General features: G+C 45.7%; 1 protein-coding gene across 1 annotated transcript in view; it reads left to right on the top strand.

The window, feature by feature from the left end:
• Window positions 1-281: 281 nt before the first annotated feature.
• Window positions 282-16,332, top strand: part of LOC126542514 (uncharacterized) — an 88,811-nt gene continuing 72,760 nt past the window's right edge. Inside the window, exon 1 of the mRNA XM_055077296.2 lies at window positions 282-376. The gene's annotated coding sequence lies outside the window, so the exon portion shown is untranslated. The remainder of the gene's footprint in view (window positions 377-16,332) is intronic.

Here is a 16,332-nt window from a genome sequence, read left to right as displayed (position 1 = left end):
TAACGGCGCGTTCTGAGGACAGGACACAGAACACTTCGGAGCAGACCAGGCAGCCGCAGAGTTGCGCAGTGACTAACTCTGCTGTTCCTTTCTGCGCAGTTCCCACCGGCGGAATCTTCAAGATTTCAGCATCGACGCGGACGACCGGACGAATTGCTTATCCTGCCGAAGGTACTGCAGCTCTTCACACGTGCAACTACGAGCACCTCAAACTTACCACTGCAACGACTGCACTGCTCTGTTCGTGAGACGACATGACAGCATGCGGCGTGGCATCTATATAACCTCGGTCAAGCCTGGGCGGACCATCACTTCGGAGAAGACCAGGCATCCACAGGGTTGCGCAGTGGCTCACCCACTGTTCATTTCTGCGCAGGTATGTTGGTTATTTAGCCACATTTTTCTAGCTCTTGGTCTGCTCCAACTGTTTATGGTTCTCTGTGTATTTTTGTGTGTTTAGTGGATACTTTTCTGGTAAAATGGTTAACAAGACACCTTCCACGATAAAAGAGTTGGCAAAAGCATTTTCCGATTTGAGGCTCGATTCAATGGCAAGGAGGAGAGGCTGAAAGAGGCGTTGACAGAAATGATCGAGAGAGAACTGGAGAGTGTGAAAGAGTCGATAAAATTTATGAATGAAAAGTTCAAAGAATTCAAGACAGAAACTATAATGCTCAAAAGAGACCTTGCTTTTCTGTAAAAGATGACAACCACCACCTTAAACAGGAAAACAAACGCCTTGTAAAGGAATTGAAAGAAGTAAGGAGCGAGGTGGTTGACCTCCATCAGTAAAGTCGGAAGAGAAATTTGGTCGTTCCTTTAGCACAGGACGAGAACCTGTTTGACATAATGGAGACCATTTGCTCTTCGCTGAAATCTGATATTAAGGAAGCAGACATAGAGGTTATATACCGTGTCCCAACAAAATATAAAAACAAATCAAATATCGTTGTAAAGTTCGCCTCCATGAAGGGCCGCACCCGTGTCCTGCTAGCAGCCAAGTGCCGGCTAAAAACATCCATGGTGGGCTTTGAGGTAAATGATCCTATCCTCATAAAAGAACACCTCTGTCCGGCGAATATACTACTTTACGGAAAAGCTCTGGCAGCAAGATGAGAAAAAGACTGGAAATATACTTGGGTGTCCGATGGCAAAATTCTAATGCGGCAAGCATAATGAACAAAAGTACTTCATGTGACATGTGCAGAGGACCTGAGCAGAGTTGTTTCACCTGATTAAAAAAATTATGGGGTTTTACGTGCAAAAACAGTTCTCTGATTATGAGGCACACCGTAGTGGAGGACTCCGGAAATTTCGACCACCTGGTGTTCTTTAACGTGCACCTAAATCTAAGCACACGGGTGTTTTCGCATTTCGCCCCCATCGAAATGCGGCCGCCGTGCCCGGGATTCAATCCCGCGACCTCGTGCTCAGCAGCCCAACACCATGGCCACTGAGCAACCACGGCGGGTGAGCCTGTGAGAGATCATTAATGTAACGTGAAAACAATATGGGACCCATAACAGAGCCCTGTGGTACACCGCAAGTTATTTCTTTAACATGTGGTATGAAATAATTAATAAGTACCCTTTTGCGGCCTTCCTCTTGTTGCCATTTACAGCTCCCAAGGCAAATATCATGTTTTCCTTCTGCTCATTAGAGAAAGACATGGCTACTGGGATGAAACAAAAGGCACCTTTAAATCTATGCACTCACATTATAATTTCGCTTTTGTGATAATAGATTCCGTGGCAGAAAAAAAAAAGAAACATCCGTGCACTTTATCTACGCTAAGAAGACAGCTATCCCAGTTTGTTTCCAACTAACACCAAACATGACGTGCTACTTTGGCCGGGGCGCGACAGATAAGGCACTTGCTAGATCACGATGTTTTTCTTTATTTCCTTTATTTCGTGCTGGCTAACTCGGAGGGAGCCTGTTCGAGGGCGCTGCTTTATTATACGGGTGGAAGCGCAGTCACGCGGTATTTTTCATATTTCGCGGTATTTGTTTATTAGTGGCGAAAATTAGTACGCAGTTAGTACATCGCTGAAGATACCGCTGTTAGATGTCCCTTGGCTGTGGCTAGAGATGCCTCATTGACACTTTCATAATTAGGATAGTACCTCTCGTGTTAGATAACTATTTACAATTACCTAAATAAATCAAAGTAGCGAAAAAATTACTGGCGGTTACTACACTGTACTGGAAATAATATGCACTGTTTTCTTCGAGTATACCATTGGACTTCTTTTTTTAATCTTAGTGCATCATAGTTAATTGCGACACCCTGTATATATTCATGACTTCTGGATGCAAGTGACGATGTTTCCATCTCTAACGAATGTTATAACTTATTGGAAGAGTTTCTCCTCTTTTTTTTTTTTCATGAGTCGCTATCATTACTTACCGGAAAGAGAAGCAATACTGAAACACATATCATTCACGAGCATTTCACACGCCATTGATAAGACTCTGCCGAAGATGTCACTGGTCTGAAGTTTTATTTCAGGGTCAAAAAACCACGCAGAGAAATTTGAAACGAGGTGGACATAGAGCAACATATTCATTCTATAGGCATAGACTATCCATACCTTTAGAAATAATTGTTAATTGGCTACCTCTTTATCTTTCAAAAATATAATAAACTTTAGTCTGCGTATATACTTAAATTTATTGCATATGTGCATGGTGTTTACAGTGGAAACTTAAAACAATGTTGAAGGGAGAAAATGCGGATGAGCCAGCCCCCGCTGATGCTTCTAATGCGCTTGTCATCCTATTGTCAAGATTTTAAGAAAGAAAGCGAAATTGTGCATTCGAAGCTGTGCACGTACGCGCCAACAAAGATGCTGTAAGCTATTAGCCGCAATAAAATTTTAGGTGAGAAGATAGAGTCAAGTCAAAAGAAAGCTCAAAAGACGTGGCTAACAAAACTCTGGTAATGACACTTAAGTTGGGGTAGGGTGGGGGGGAGTAGGCTTTGGCATTGCCGGCGGAGGGAGGAGGGCTCTGCCTCCCCCCCCCCCCCCGGAAAACTCTGGAGGGGCTCGGGCCCCGGAGCCTCTTCGTAGTCGGCGCCTATGAATGGCATGACGGCAACATAATGGAGGCGTTCTAATGACGATAGCGTAATAATCACCATGAAACCTGGGTGGCCTGTTAACCGCGGCCTGACGACCACGACAGAACGACGACAGCTGCACGACGATGATGGCACGCCGACGACTGCGCCTTACGGAGGCGTAGCGACGCCATGATAACAACAGTGTGGAAACGACATAATGATGATGATGATGATGATATTACGACGACCAAGTGACGACGACGGCATGTGACGTAGGAATGACGACGAAAAAGTTACAAAAGTGAAATGACGATAGGGGAATGACGACGGCTGTACGTTCCCGAGGGCCTCGGCGTGATGACGACGGAATGACAGCTGCATGAATATGACGGCATGCCGACGACTGTATAATTACGATGGCGTGACAGCTGCACGACGATGTTGTAACGATCATAGCATGACGACGACGGACTGACAACGATCAAGTGGCAACCGCGGAACAATGAGCAACGAAAGCATCATAACGACTATCCGGAAATGACGATGATAGTGATAGCCTCCTCACCGCCGTTGCACAGGGAGGACAGCTTGACGCTGATAGACAGCGTAGATGGAGCTGTTATGCAATGCTTTTGGTCCTGCGTAAGTGCCCGGTTGGGCAGCCGGGGATTCTCCAGCCCTCTTGGGCAACGCCCCGAAGGTCGGCTACCGGACGCGTCAGTGCAGAGTGAAGCCGGAGACACGTCTTCTTGGCTCGAACGCCCAGCCTACTCAGCCCAATTTCTTCTAGAAAGCTTTTCTTTGAGTAGTATTCCACAATACTTTTATGTTTTTATTTCGTCACCGAAGACGAAAGCCACCACTAGGTGGTTCCATTGTAAGGGAGGAAAGATCATGTTCAAGAGCAGTGCATAAGGATTAATGTTGTCAATATTCCACGTTTCTTCAAGGGATCACCTAGTCCCATCACTTAGACAGTCACTGTTGATTATTGGGACGTAGTGAAGTTCGGGAGAAGGACATTCTTTCATAGCGCAAGATTACTGCATGCACATTTTGAACAAGGAAAGCTACTATAGTCATTGCGTGCATCTCAATACTTGACGTGTTCTTTTAAATATTTTTTTTTAATCTAGAGAGCTTACAGAGGCGTAAGAGAACACCGCGCACGCGGAGCTTGTTATTTCAGAGACCAAGGTAAAGTTGAGTCCTCCATACCACTCAATATGCAGCGTGGTCTTTTCCTGCAAGAAGCAAGTAAACCTATCCTTTCAAGAGCCATCCGAAGTAAAGGAATAAACAAACTGTAGATTTCACCGACTGACAATTAGTATTTTCCTCCTCTCGTCCCTGGTTCCGATTTTATTCACAGATGAGTCGAAAACCCGAATAAGAATGCCCGGCATTGTTGCGTACAACGTGTCCATTATCTTGGGCCTAGCACACGGTCACTGCGCTTTTCTGCCTAGAATTTCTGTATAGAAAAAAAAAAATAAACTCAAGAGAGCTATGGGTTCCGAAACGACAATATTTCAACTTTTGCTCTGCGGTAAATTAGTCATTGACTGTAGCTGCAACCTTTTGTCAGTAAATCTCACCTTTGTCGCATCCGGACAGGGCTAGCGCAAGGTCTAGCGCAGCGGTGCAACACAGGACTTAGCACATCGTCGTCGTGTGTGTATTGCCAAGCTCCTGGTGACATTGGTCGAATTACTTACTAGTGGGTCCTGAATTTGAAAAAAAAAAAGCTAAAATATTAATAGATGAGCTGAAGCGCAAAATGGCCCTCCACACAAATGCAAGTGGCACTTTCTTCCCGCGAGGACACTGGATATTTAGTGCAAATGTGCTTCGGCTCCGATTAAAGTTCCTTCGTGTTAACGGGTTGGAGCGTGAATGGCGAGTGGCTTCGGTCGACAGGGATCGATAACGCGCAACGTGTTGCGCTACGTGGCAAGTTCCTTGTGTGACAGGGTGCTGTTACCATATCATGAGAAGCCAACAAACAGAGACACCAAGGACAACATAGGGGAAATTACTTGTACTTACTAAATCAATTAAAGAAACGATAAATTAATGGCACTGAAAGCGGATGAAAAAACAACTTGCCACAGGTGGGGAACGATCCCACGTCTTCGCATTACGCGCGTCTTGGTTTGTTGACTTCTCATGATGTGATTAATAAAAATCGGGCCCCTTGGTTAACCCGCTTTCTTCAGGGTGCTGTAATGTTATCGGATATACGGTGAGTCGTTTCAGAACGCACCGCGTTTGTTAAGTGGCGCTCGGGTGGAGCAGTTGCCGGCAAATTTAGTGAGGTTATAGCTCCGCCTGCAGCCAGGAACACACCTACACCTCCTCCTCCTCCTCCTCCTCCTCCTCCTCCTTAAATCTGATGAAATGAACTTTCGTCGAAGCCTTATAACTAGGCGAACTGTCAAAATTCAGCCCGCTTGCGACGATATACAAGGTGAAAGGAAACCCAAGAGAGAAAGAAACGACAAAGTATAGAGGGCAAGCTGTTTCAAAACCCTGTTAATATTCCGCGTACATCCCGATCGAAACCACATTTGCGGCACGCCGAACGAACTCGGAGTGCACACTCTGCATGTTTTCAGGTCACGTATCTATAGTGTCAGCTTCACCGACATCGAACAGGATCGAACAGGCGCAGCCGTTTTGCCCTGGATCCAGTATATGTAGGCGCGCGCGCTCGCTTCATTGTGCGCCGAGTGGACGTCTGCATCGGTGGAGCAGGGAACAAGCTGGACGCATTACGGGGCAGTTAGTTCCCTTAATGGCGGCCATAAAAAGGGGGGCTTGCTGGAAGGGAGAACCCACCGTACTGGCTTTGGCAAGGAACAGCCGTGAGAAATACAAACTGCTCATGAAATGAATATTGCTCTCGCGCATTTTGTTTTTGCTGATTTTTGTACGCTGCCCATGCAGGCTGTGCGACCAGGCGACGTACGGCCATAAAACGGGCAGTGTGCAGGAAGTCTTGTACGCGTTTTCGCTATAGGGCGTAGACGTCGAGAGTGAAGTCGGTGACGGCGCGTGTTTGTGGTGAAACGCGATCGGTCAAATGCGAGCACAAGGAAGAATGCGAGTTTTCGAACGCCAATGAATCGAAGACGTGCGCCGGAATGGAAGAACTGTTTCTCGTAAGGAACCCTGACATATAAAGGCATGCGCCAATTGCACGAGGGTGTCTATAATAAGCGGGGAAAGATATTTATATTAAGACAACCGGAAACATTTCTCTGGCCGCCCGCTACATCATTCTGCTCTAAATTCAAAGGATGACGTGTGAGATTAGAGATGCATAATAAGTTGGCGCCTAATAAACTTAATATTCTTGAAATTTGCTTGAGTAAAGAACCGTTTTCAGTACCTTATAAAACGAGAACCGAAGTAAAATTCGTAGAATGGCAGAACATGCGAATAATGACCAGGACCACATGCGGATATTGTCTCGAAACTTATCAGACCATTATGCTCTTCCAGCTTTCAGAAAGATAAAAAAGAAAAGAATAGTATATCAAGATAGTATCGTCCTGCCTTGCTTGCTTTTATTTCATGTAGTCTGCAGTGAGAAGAAAAGTCGGTGGTTGGCAAGTGGGGTTGATTAAACAGTAGAATTGCCGCGGATGCCTTAAGCGCTATACAGCTTTAGTTTAAAATTCACGTTTTCGCAGTACTTATTTTTTCTCCTCACTGACCACGCCGCTGAATTTCCTAAATAAAAGCACGTATGGCAGGGCCAATTCTCCAAAGAGTTCGTTCGCAGTCGTATGTTTTTCTAAACAGATTGAAGTCGCCGATGCGAACATGCCATACTCGCGCACACAATATTGCCTCGCCCTTGCAAAGCCTGCGATCCCAGAAGCGAGAGAAAAGTGGTCGCAGCGCAGAGGAGTCTGTGTCCTCGCCGTTTCCGTCTTTATGGGGTGTGCGAAAGAGAGACCGCACGATAGCCGAGTGCATCAGACCGTATAGAGCGGGCGAGGCGGAGCCCTCAGTAGCCGTTTACGGTGGCGTTTATTGCCCTCTATTGCGTTTACTGCCGCGGCTGCGGTGAAGGTGGCTTCTTTCTCCGGGCGACTTCGATCATCTCGTTCCTCGCAATCGGAGGAGAACGTTTCGGTGCGGTCCACTCGAAGAGAGAAGGGAGAATAAGGGCGACACGCACGTATATAGGTTGTGTCACGCAGTGACAGGAACGCTGGACCGAGTGCCGCTATGTCGAATCCCTCAAGGTGGTCGGCTAAATGAGGCAGATAGCCCGAAGCAACGGGGGAGAAAAGGACCATCAAAGGACAAGTGCTCGAGAGCGCTGAGCAATCCAAGCTGGTGCTTGCCGATGGAAGGCGAATATATAGAGAGAAGCGGTGGTGGAGTTGGTTAACCGATCACTACATTTAGTATATATATTGAAAAATTACTAAAGGTGTTCAAATAGTGAAATTTTCTAGATCAAATCGAACGAAAGCACTTTCATTTGGCGCTGGCAAATGCAAGCAGTTTTCCGTCGGTCTCATATTGTGCACCGGGGATGCTCGACGCCTGCAACGCGGCTGGCTGTGCTCCTCATCGGGCCAGCGATGCGAGACGGCCGCTGGCTGATGGGCCGCTGTCTACGCAGTGCACACATGCTGTTGCCTCGCGTACTGCATAACGTCAGCAGGCCGCGTATACCTTAGCGTCAGGACACTGTCCGAAGAACTGGAGTGCAGCGCCAAACCTTGCTATCGTGGTCAATGCTTAGCCCTTTGGGCGAAACTACTGCTTTATAAAGTTCAGCTTTCTTTGCTTGCCCTCCCACACTTGCCCTCCCACACTTGAGGCAGACACAAGCGGATCACAGAGCATGATCGCGCGCTGGACTACGGTAGAAAATGGCATAGTTTCGGCGTCTGCGCGCGCGACTGCACGACAGGGGAACAAGCAGACGAAACGGAAGTATATATCTCTTGCTGTGGTGCGAATTAAAGCAAAAACATGCACACATTCGGTTTGTGTGTTTTATTATTTCTCTAAGCTTTAATTCGTCGATTCTAGCAACATAATACACAAATAAGAGATGTTGGCTTGAATAATTCTCGAAGTCGCGTATCACCACGAGCGAAGTCACAGCGCGAACACGTGTACTTAGGCGCACTAGCACGTGTACGTCATCCTCCGGCTTGGAGCGCGGCGGCCACGAGGGAAAGGAAAAACAGCGTTTGGTTTGAAATTTCAGATCTTGCCGTGCCGCGTAGCGATGTAGTCCTTGGCAGACACGATCATTATCGTGCATTGTATGCCCTGCGCTTGTCAGCTCAAAATGGCCAGGCCTGGTGAGGGGCCCTTTAACCATTTCGATCATCTATATTGCACATGAGCAAGATACTGCAGCTTTTTTCTCTGATACCAGAAAACCAGCGTGCACGACCTCCTTTTTAACAGCAACTTTCCTTTGCATCACAGAGTTTTATTTCCGCAGAACTTTTCCAGTATCCGAAGATGAGCAATTTCCTGTACATTATACTTTCGTATCGGTCTGGGACATATGATTCCCGTCGCAGGATCCGGGGGCGAGTACCTCTCGGCTATCCTACCTGCTTCGACACGCTTCGACGCTCCATAGAAGCTCTTGCCATAGCAAGGCTGTCTTCGGTACATACATCCTAATTTTCTCTCTACCATGGCTCCCGCTTTCTTCTTAACGCATACGCACGCGGGTGCGGACTTTTGAACCTCTCATTAAAGTTTTTCTCCTCGATTTTATTTCCTTTTCCTAGTCATGGACTTTTTGGAGGTGACTCAGTATATGAGCTTGGCCTTTGCGTATTTCTTTTTCACCCTTTGAACACCTAAATACCTTTGCCTGACTTATCAACGAGCGGTATCATATCTAATCTCCCTTATACGTCAGTGCCGATGGCCTCAGCGTAGCATTCCACGTGTAAAGGCATCAGAGACGCAGAAGTACAATTTCTGAAACAGAAAAAAGAAAGAACATTGAAAGTTCCAAGAAGGAATGTAATTTATTCCGAAGTGCTAACGATTATTCAACGACAGGCCTGTCTAGCATAAAAGAAATTCAGCAAGCAAGTTCTTTACTGAAACAAAATAAATCCACGCAAACAAACACCAAGTTAATTAGACTGTTTAATGTTGGCTAAATATGCTAGGAATAATGGCATGGGAGGTCTCGAACGCTTTTGTTGATTTCCGGCCGACATGGTTTAAAATTGGGTCATTTATGAGCCTCCGTAACATTCGACAACGAGAGGCGGCTTTTGATATGTCACAATAAAAATATATCCATGATCATCTTACTTAACATAACCACCTCAATCAACGTGAACGAACTGTTTATGACCTGCATAGGAAAACATCGCTTTTGACTGTGCATATATGTCGGTCACCTCCACACAGAAAGAAAGTGCAAATTAAAACAAATAGGGTGGCGGTAGAAGTCGCAAAAGAGCATGCTACTTAATGATGGCTGCTACCGGTCGGATGCTATTAATTCTTTTCGTGTAGGGTGAGTGAATGAGCGACCTAGCATACGCTGTCAGCGCCCCCCAGTGGCTTCCGATTAAACGCGAGGCCCAGACAAATAACGTTACATAGGGCGCTGCAGCTTTCGAACTGCATGGTCCTGTGCAATGGTTAGAAACTCCCGAACCAAACGCAGCCGCTGCCACCGCCGCTTCCGCCCACTTCCGGTGTCGTTATCCACCCGTTTCCTGTCCTGACTTCCGACATTCCGACAGCGTTGCACCCAATTTCCGCGCAGGACCCGCGCTGTGGCCCAACACTCAGCGCTCCTCATGGCGTACGCTGCTTTCCGACCAATCGGCTATTTACCATGTCGCCCACGCATGGCGCTATGTAAACCCAGACACACCGATAGGCAGGGCGAACTCATGCGATTTATTATGCATGGGTAAATCACTGTGAGAAGTTATCACTTTAGGTAAACTTTTAGTTCCGTTTCGTATAGTACTTGCAACCACTGTTATTCCAAATCTGGGGCAACAGTGTGTTTAAATCACTCATTGTTTGCCAAGTCGAACAAAGGCACCGCACCAACCCGTGTTTCTACCCATTACAATTTCCCTGTAAAGCGTGCTTTTTTACCTAAATAATATTGTTAATGTGCAGCATCAAAGCCAGCTCTATGCAGAGAGAGAATGCTCTTCAATGAAATGCTAACATTTCTGCCAGCGTCCGAACAGTCATCTACATGCTACTCTGTATAAGGAACAGGATGAGTGATTAAAAGGTCTTAGAAGAGGGAGTGCAGGTTAAAGAAAAAAATTCAAATTTTATATATACATATGATTTGATGTAAAAATGAAGTTCAATTATTATAATGTGCATAACGCATCTCCTAGAGCTTGTAAAGCAAGCCAAAGTGCCAGAGATCAGCAAATAATTTCAAAGCCTGACTTTGCCTAGAAGTACTAGGCGTGCTATATAGAGCTATTCTCGGTGTTAAGGATGCCTGGCGAGTTTCGCCCTAAGGTGATGCTTGATAACTTTTCTCCATTTGACTTTCATAACATGTTATTTCATCTCCAGAGGATGAACACTCTAATGGGGCATGCTGAGCTGTTTTTATAGCACCAGATTCGTCACAATGCGGATTGGTAGATTGTCGAAGGCGGCGCAAATATGTATTTGTAAAATTCAGCGTTCCATCAAATACGATCATAAAGGGTTTGTAGCGGCCGTGCAAATTGGTTCGGAAGTTTCTATCTCAAAAACGGTTTCACCGAATGCAGGAAGACATGCTGGTGAAGCGGCTGGCCCAAGATGTTTCATGTTTCTGCACAAACTTAACCTTTCACCATCGCTGATGCATCCGTTTTCGTAAAGTAAAACTTCACGCAATTCGTTTAGTGAAAAACTTACATGGAGTTTCATCTGGTGTTTCATTTCTGTGCAGGTCACAGTGTCCTGGAATCCAATGAAACGTAATAGAGCGGCTAGCGCCGATGGCTAGATAGAGAAGAGAGACATCTCGAATCACGTGACGATTATTCCGTGTCTTGTTCATGTTGCGAATGTTCTGCAGAGCTGATGCTGAAACAGTACAAATATGGCTCAAATATATTTATAGAACAACCTGCTTGATTTCATAAAGTTCTGCTGTTGCGCTTGACGTAATTCACTCATGGTGATGGTGTAGTTAACCTGGACATGGTACGAGAATTCCACACTAAACGCTCTGATAGGTGGAGGTACCATCATTAAATTCGTGAGTCACATGAGAGTAATGCTGGGTGGTAAAACCCAGAGCAATGTGGAGGATACTGTATTCCCGGCATGCTCTTTTTACCAGTCATTCCAGGGATAGTTAATTCGACGGGAAAAAGTGAGAGTGCCCAAAGTGCGACATCCGACGACATGAGCTATGATTACTGGCCATGAAACAGAGGTGCCTTCAATCGTCTGCCCGAAGCTGGAGTATGCGCGTGTTATAGTAATGCTACTTAAGAAATGCGTCTTAGCGTTTAGAACGTGGCGGAGATAAGTACGAAGTGCTTTTGTGACCTTAAAGCGTCAAGCGTTGAGCATGTCACCTGCGCCTCGGTTCCCAGGCATGGCGACCCTTTTGGAAAACCAAGGGAGAGTCTCAAACCGGTATTACGCACTGCTTCAAGAGTTCTCTTGTTCGGGATGGCGCTTTTATGCAGATTGAGTAGGTGCTAGTAAACATGAGCTTTATGAAGACATTAGCTTTGGGACGAAGCACCATTGACGGGAATGTGGTGCCCCATTGCGATCCAGCCATGTATTTGAACATTTTAGATACTGTACAGATCTTCCCGTACAGTTTCTTTGCCTGCAGGGACCAATAGGGGCTTCTGTTGACCACTACACGCAGATACCTTTAGTTTTCACCTATGAAAGCGCGCACCAATCGACTACCAGTAAGTATCGACATATGTGCATGTAGTTAATTTGCTATATTTGACAAGAGGCCCTTAGTCCAGAGCCTATCTGCAACATCGCCTTGGACGTCATTCTTGGTAACTTATTAGATAACAGTCTACTAGCTTCTGGAGCTAACATAAGCTGTAGTTAGAGATTGGCTGTGAGCAAGGTCATTGTAAATAAATAAATTACATTAGCACGTCTCATAAAAAGAAGGTAGTTAAGTCCAGGTTCTCGCTGTTGACCTTACGGATCGCCTTTGAAGGTTCACCCGAAATCTCTTGAGACAACTTTTGCAAGACCGGCATGAATACAGGCCGAGGGCTATGATTTTGCTCTTAAATTCGCTGAAAACGCGATCGCTTACTCCGATTGCCAAACTGACACTGTGGCCTCCTTGTGGGTCAAACTGTTCATGCTCACGTGTTGCAGTATTGTGATTTTCTTCTTTTTTATCTTGGGAGAATATTTAGAGTTTGCCTCATAGGTGCCATCGCAATTGGAGCCTTTTGTTGTCTCGATTGTACATAAGGATTGGTCATGGCTGCCTGCACAGTGGAAGCGTGTTGTCTGGCCAGTGCAGACAGCACTAATATGGACCAACCTTAAGCACTTGTAGCACTGCAGTTGTAAGGGCACATCAGGGCGCACAGGATGCCTCAAACAGCCCACCTTGACGTGAACAGCTAGGGTGTCTCCCTCAAAAAGCACTTTAACCTTGTGGAGCAGCCGAACACATGGATATCAATGTCCTTGATGGTTGAAGACATATCTCTTGCAACCCTTTGTCACTGATGTCATGACGAATTCACGGAGGACACCGGCCCTAGTCTGATTGTCATGCACAACAAACGAGCGGATTTTTACATGCACGATTATGCGCACGGTTTTCAGTTTTTCTAGTGCGGCTTGCGTCGCAACATCTATCGTTACCATTTCTTGCTGGTATGAAAACGGACTTAATTTCTCCCATATGTTGCCATTTCTTCAAGCTAAGCGCTCAGAATCTGCCCGCGTATGGAATTCAATTCTTTCAGATATCGAGGAGCACGTTGGCAATCGTGTAAGTCGGAGGAAACCATCTGGCGGAGACTTGTTCACTCACGTCTTCAGATGTCCTGCGGTGTTTTCTCCTCAATTTTTTTCCTCATAGCGGTGAAGTCGCTTTCGGAGTCCATGGTATCACTGTAGGGGAAACAAAACTCTCGAGACATGTCCAAGAAGACGTGCCAATCCTTACACTATAGTATAGGAGCTGAAGTGCGAAGACACGGGCTCGACCCCAGAGGTGACGTGCCCTCCGTCATCAGCACGGACGGCTTCCTGACCGAAAAACGTAATTAGGCCAGCACACCCGATAAGTCAACTGAATCGTACCACATTCGAGTGCTCGCTTCAAATGGTCACGTATCCAGGAATTTTGAACATTGTCTCCTCGGCTATCTATAGAACTTCACCGCAGTACACCAACGTAATCTAATGGGCAGGAATAAAATTATTATATTTCTACAGATTGGCCGAATTTCAACAAGTTTCAGTTAGCAACGTCAGGAGCGTGCTCCCTTGTAGTATCATATGCATTTACGACAATTACTCATAGCTTCCCTGCTGCGTCATAGCAGTGTTTTGCTTTATTTCGGACGAAAACGGTGCTATAAATCAGCAAGGATGTTACGACCAAGTGCTGTAAATGCTTATATAATTAGAAGGGGGTAGTTTCTGAGCGCTGCTGTCTTCAAGTTGCAAGAACTCGGCCGATTTTTTAAAATACCATATTTTTAGAGACGAGTGTACGGCAGTATATTTTTAAATCAAATTAAATTGTGCCATAAGCGAATCGACTCGAATATCGAATATTTTTTTAATAAATTGTGAATAATGTAAAACCTTCTCGCCGTCGTTATAAAACAATTTTAACATCCTGGTACTCGCAACAATAGAAAGTTTCAGTCATTATACGCGGGCCAATATAGGGCATGCTTTATAAAATGCACTAAAGGCGCATATTAAGAACAACTAATTAGGCAGTTCATTGTCAAATTCAGGCTTTCTGGAGCATTCGTGGTCATTCATTTTTATGTTAACGTTAGAATGGCAATCTCATTGGCCAACAATATCTGTGTATATAACTTCGCGACCAATTCACAAATCAAAAAGCGTTCTTTTACTTCAAATGATTGCGTCAGATTGTGTCACTATTGTATAAAATATTTACAAGGGACAGGCTCTTAATCTAAAAAGAGTACTAAGCGAATCCCATCGTCTGATAGCGTGTCTAAACAAAATTTTCTTCATATAATGATCGCATTTCTGGCTATCTGAGCGACACTGCGTGCTGGTCATTGTTTTGTCCCCTGTCAATGAGATGAAAGTCACCGCATTTGTGCTTAAATTTCGTGTTTTATGGTGTACAGTAGACGACGTAAAGCATCCGAGAAATGTTCGTACTTTCCAATAGTGACAATTGATTTGAGGACCGAATCAAGTAGGACAATATTCGATTCTTTATTCGAAAGTTTTGAATATACGAGCGCCCATATTTTTTAATGTGCTGCCCATTCAGTTACACTGGTGTATTGCGGTGAAGTTCAACAAATAGCCGAAGATGCAATGTCCACAATTTTTTGGTATGTTGAAACGAAAGGCCAGCAAAACGCGTGCGTCAAATTAGCCTTTATGCAAGCTCATGGAAGAGAGCCAATGGAGGTTGCGGGTTTAGGTATTCTTTGATTTCAAAATTTCTTGAAATCAAGGACCTGTAGCTGCGGTATGAGCCAGGTAATCTGAATGCACATATACGGACTCATAACTGTCCAGAATTCCGCGTTTAACTTGGACACAATCGCACACAACATAGCAGCCCGAGTGGCTCTACGACTGTACCATTCTGGTGCTGAACACAAGATGGAGAGTTCGACACTCAGCCATGGCGGTCACATTCCGTAACACCGGAATGCCAAAAAAAATGTACTTTTATTTACGTGTTACTTAAAAAACCGTAGGTAAACAATATTAACCCAGAACACTCCCCAGCAGCATTCCTCCTAGCCCGGGTGTAGATGTTGGACATTATGCACGATCGGTCAACCGAATTGATCGATCGGTCAACAATCTACAATTGTCGTGCACCACTCCATTCCACATCAATTCAAGGCGGCATTGTAATCGCACACTTTCACTGTACTTGTATTACCACAAGAGGGGCATTTGAGCTATAATAAATGAAATGAAATGAATTAAACTGCACTCACATGCACGGAGGAGCTATCATGCGTGACTCTGAATTGTGTCGTGCAGTCTCTTTTATTGTTTTAGTGTCACTCGCAAAATCACGAGCATGAGTGCCAGACTGTAGACATCCTATACCTAAGTTCTCTCTCTCCCTCTTTCACTCCCCATTCCCCTCCCCACGTGTAGGGTAGCAAACTGGACTCAGTCTAGTTAACCTCCCTGCCTTTCTGTCTTCCCTTCTCTCTCTCTCTCTCTCTCTCTCAACATCAAGTCACCCCCCCCCCCCCCTGTTCTAGAGAAATCGCTCTTGCTCACTCGTGAGCCAGTTGACCTGAAATCAAGATCTCCTATTTCGTGGTTTTGCGGAGATACTGCGGCTGGACTGGAGAGCGGGCGAAATACGATCGGCGTTAATCGGAGCAACAAAACCGCAGCTAAGCGAGCGTACTACGCTCACTCCATTACACGTCCGCGAGCGTGGGGAACGACTCGACTGATCGCGTGCGCCGGCGTCAGTGTTGTGCAGAATCACGCGACAGCGCCAGCGGCGCCAAACATCCCCCCCTGACACGTGCCAAGTTCCGCGACGGTGCAACCCCGGCGCTGTGTCAATAACGCCACGGTACTAACGCTTCGCGGGACAGGCCACGCGTCGGCATTGCGCCCAGCTCCCGATCCGCGGGGGAGGCCGGTTCGCGTCTGGATAGGCTGCGTGACGATTCTTGTAGCGCACTCCCTTATGAATCCGCGCGTTCATTTTTGTGATTTTTTTTTTACTGTTAACATATGTATTTTCATGGACAGCGGTATTGTGTAGTAGGAACTAGAGACCGCCCGAAGAGGTTCGACCGTAGAAATGTACGAAGCTAAAGGATAACTATTCGCACATGTGTCAGCGCTGACGTTCACTCCAAACACAGTCATGACCAGCACATCAGAAAAGGACTGTTAACGCATTAGAAAAAACCCTTTTCGAATAACCATTAATGAAACGTTTTCATTAAGGCTACCCAGCTGGTTTGTGACATCACTGGCTCGTTGCAAAGCACGGGTGCGGGTCCCTGAAAATAAAAAAAAAGAAAGTAGAACATTTTTATAGA

Source organism: Dermacentor andersoni, chromosome 2, assembly GCF_023375885.2.
Source record: "Dermacentor andersoni chromosome 2, qqDerAnde1_hic_scaffold, whole genome shotgun sequence".
NCBI classification, from domain to species: domain Eukaryota; kingdom Metazoa; phylum Arthropoda; class Arachnida; order Ixodida; family Ixodidae; genus Dermacentor; species Dermacentor andersoni.
Note: the sequence above shows the minus strand (reverse complement) of the source record. Positions and strands in the feature narration are given on the sequence as shown.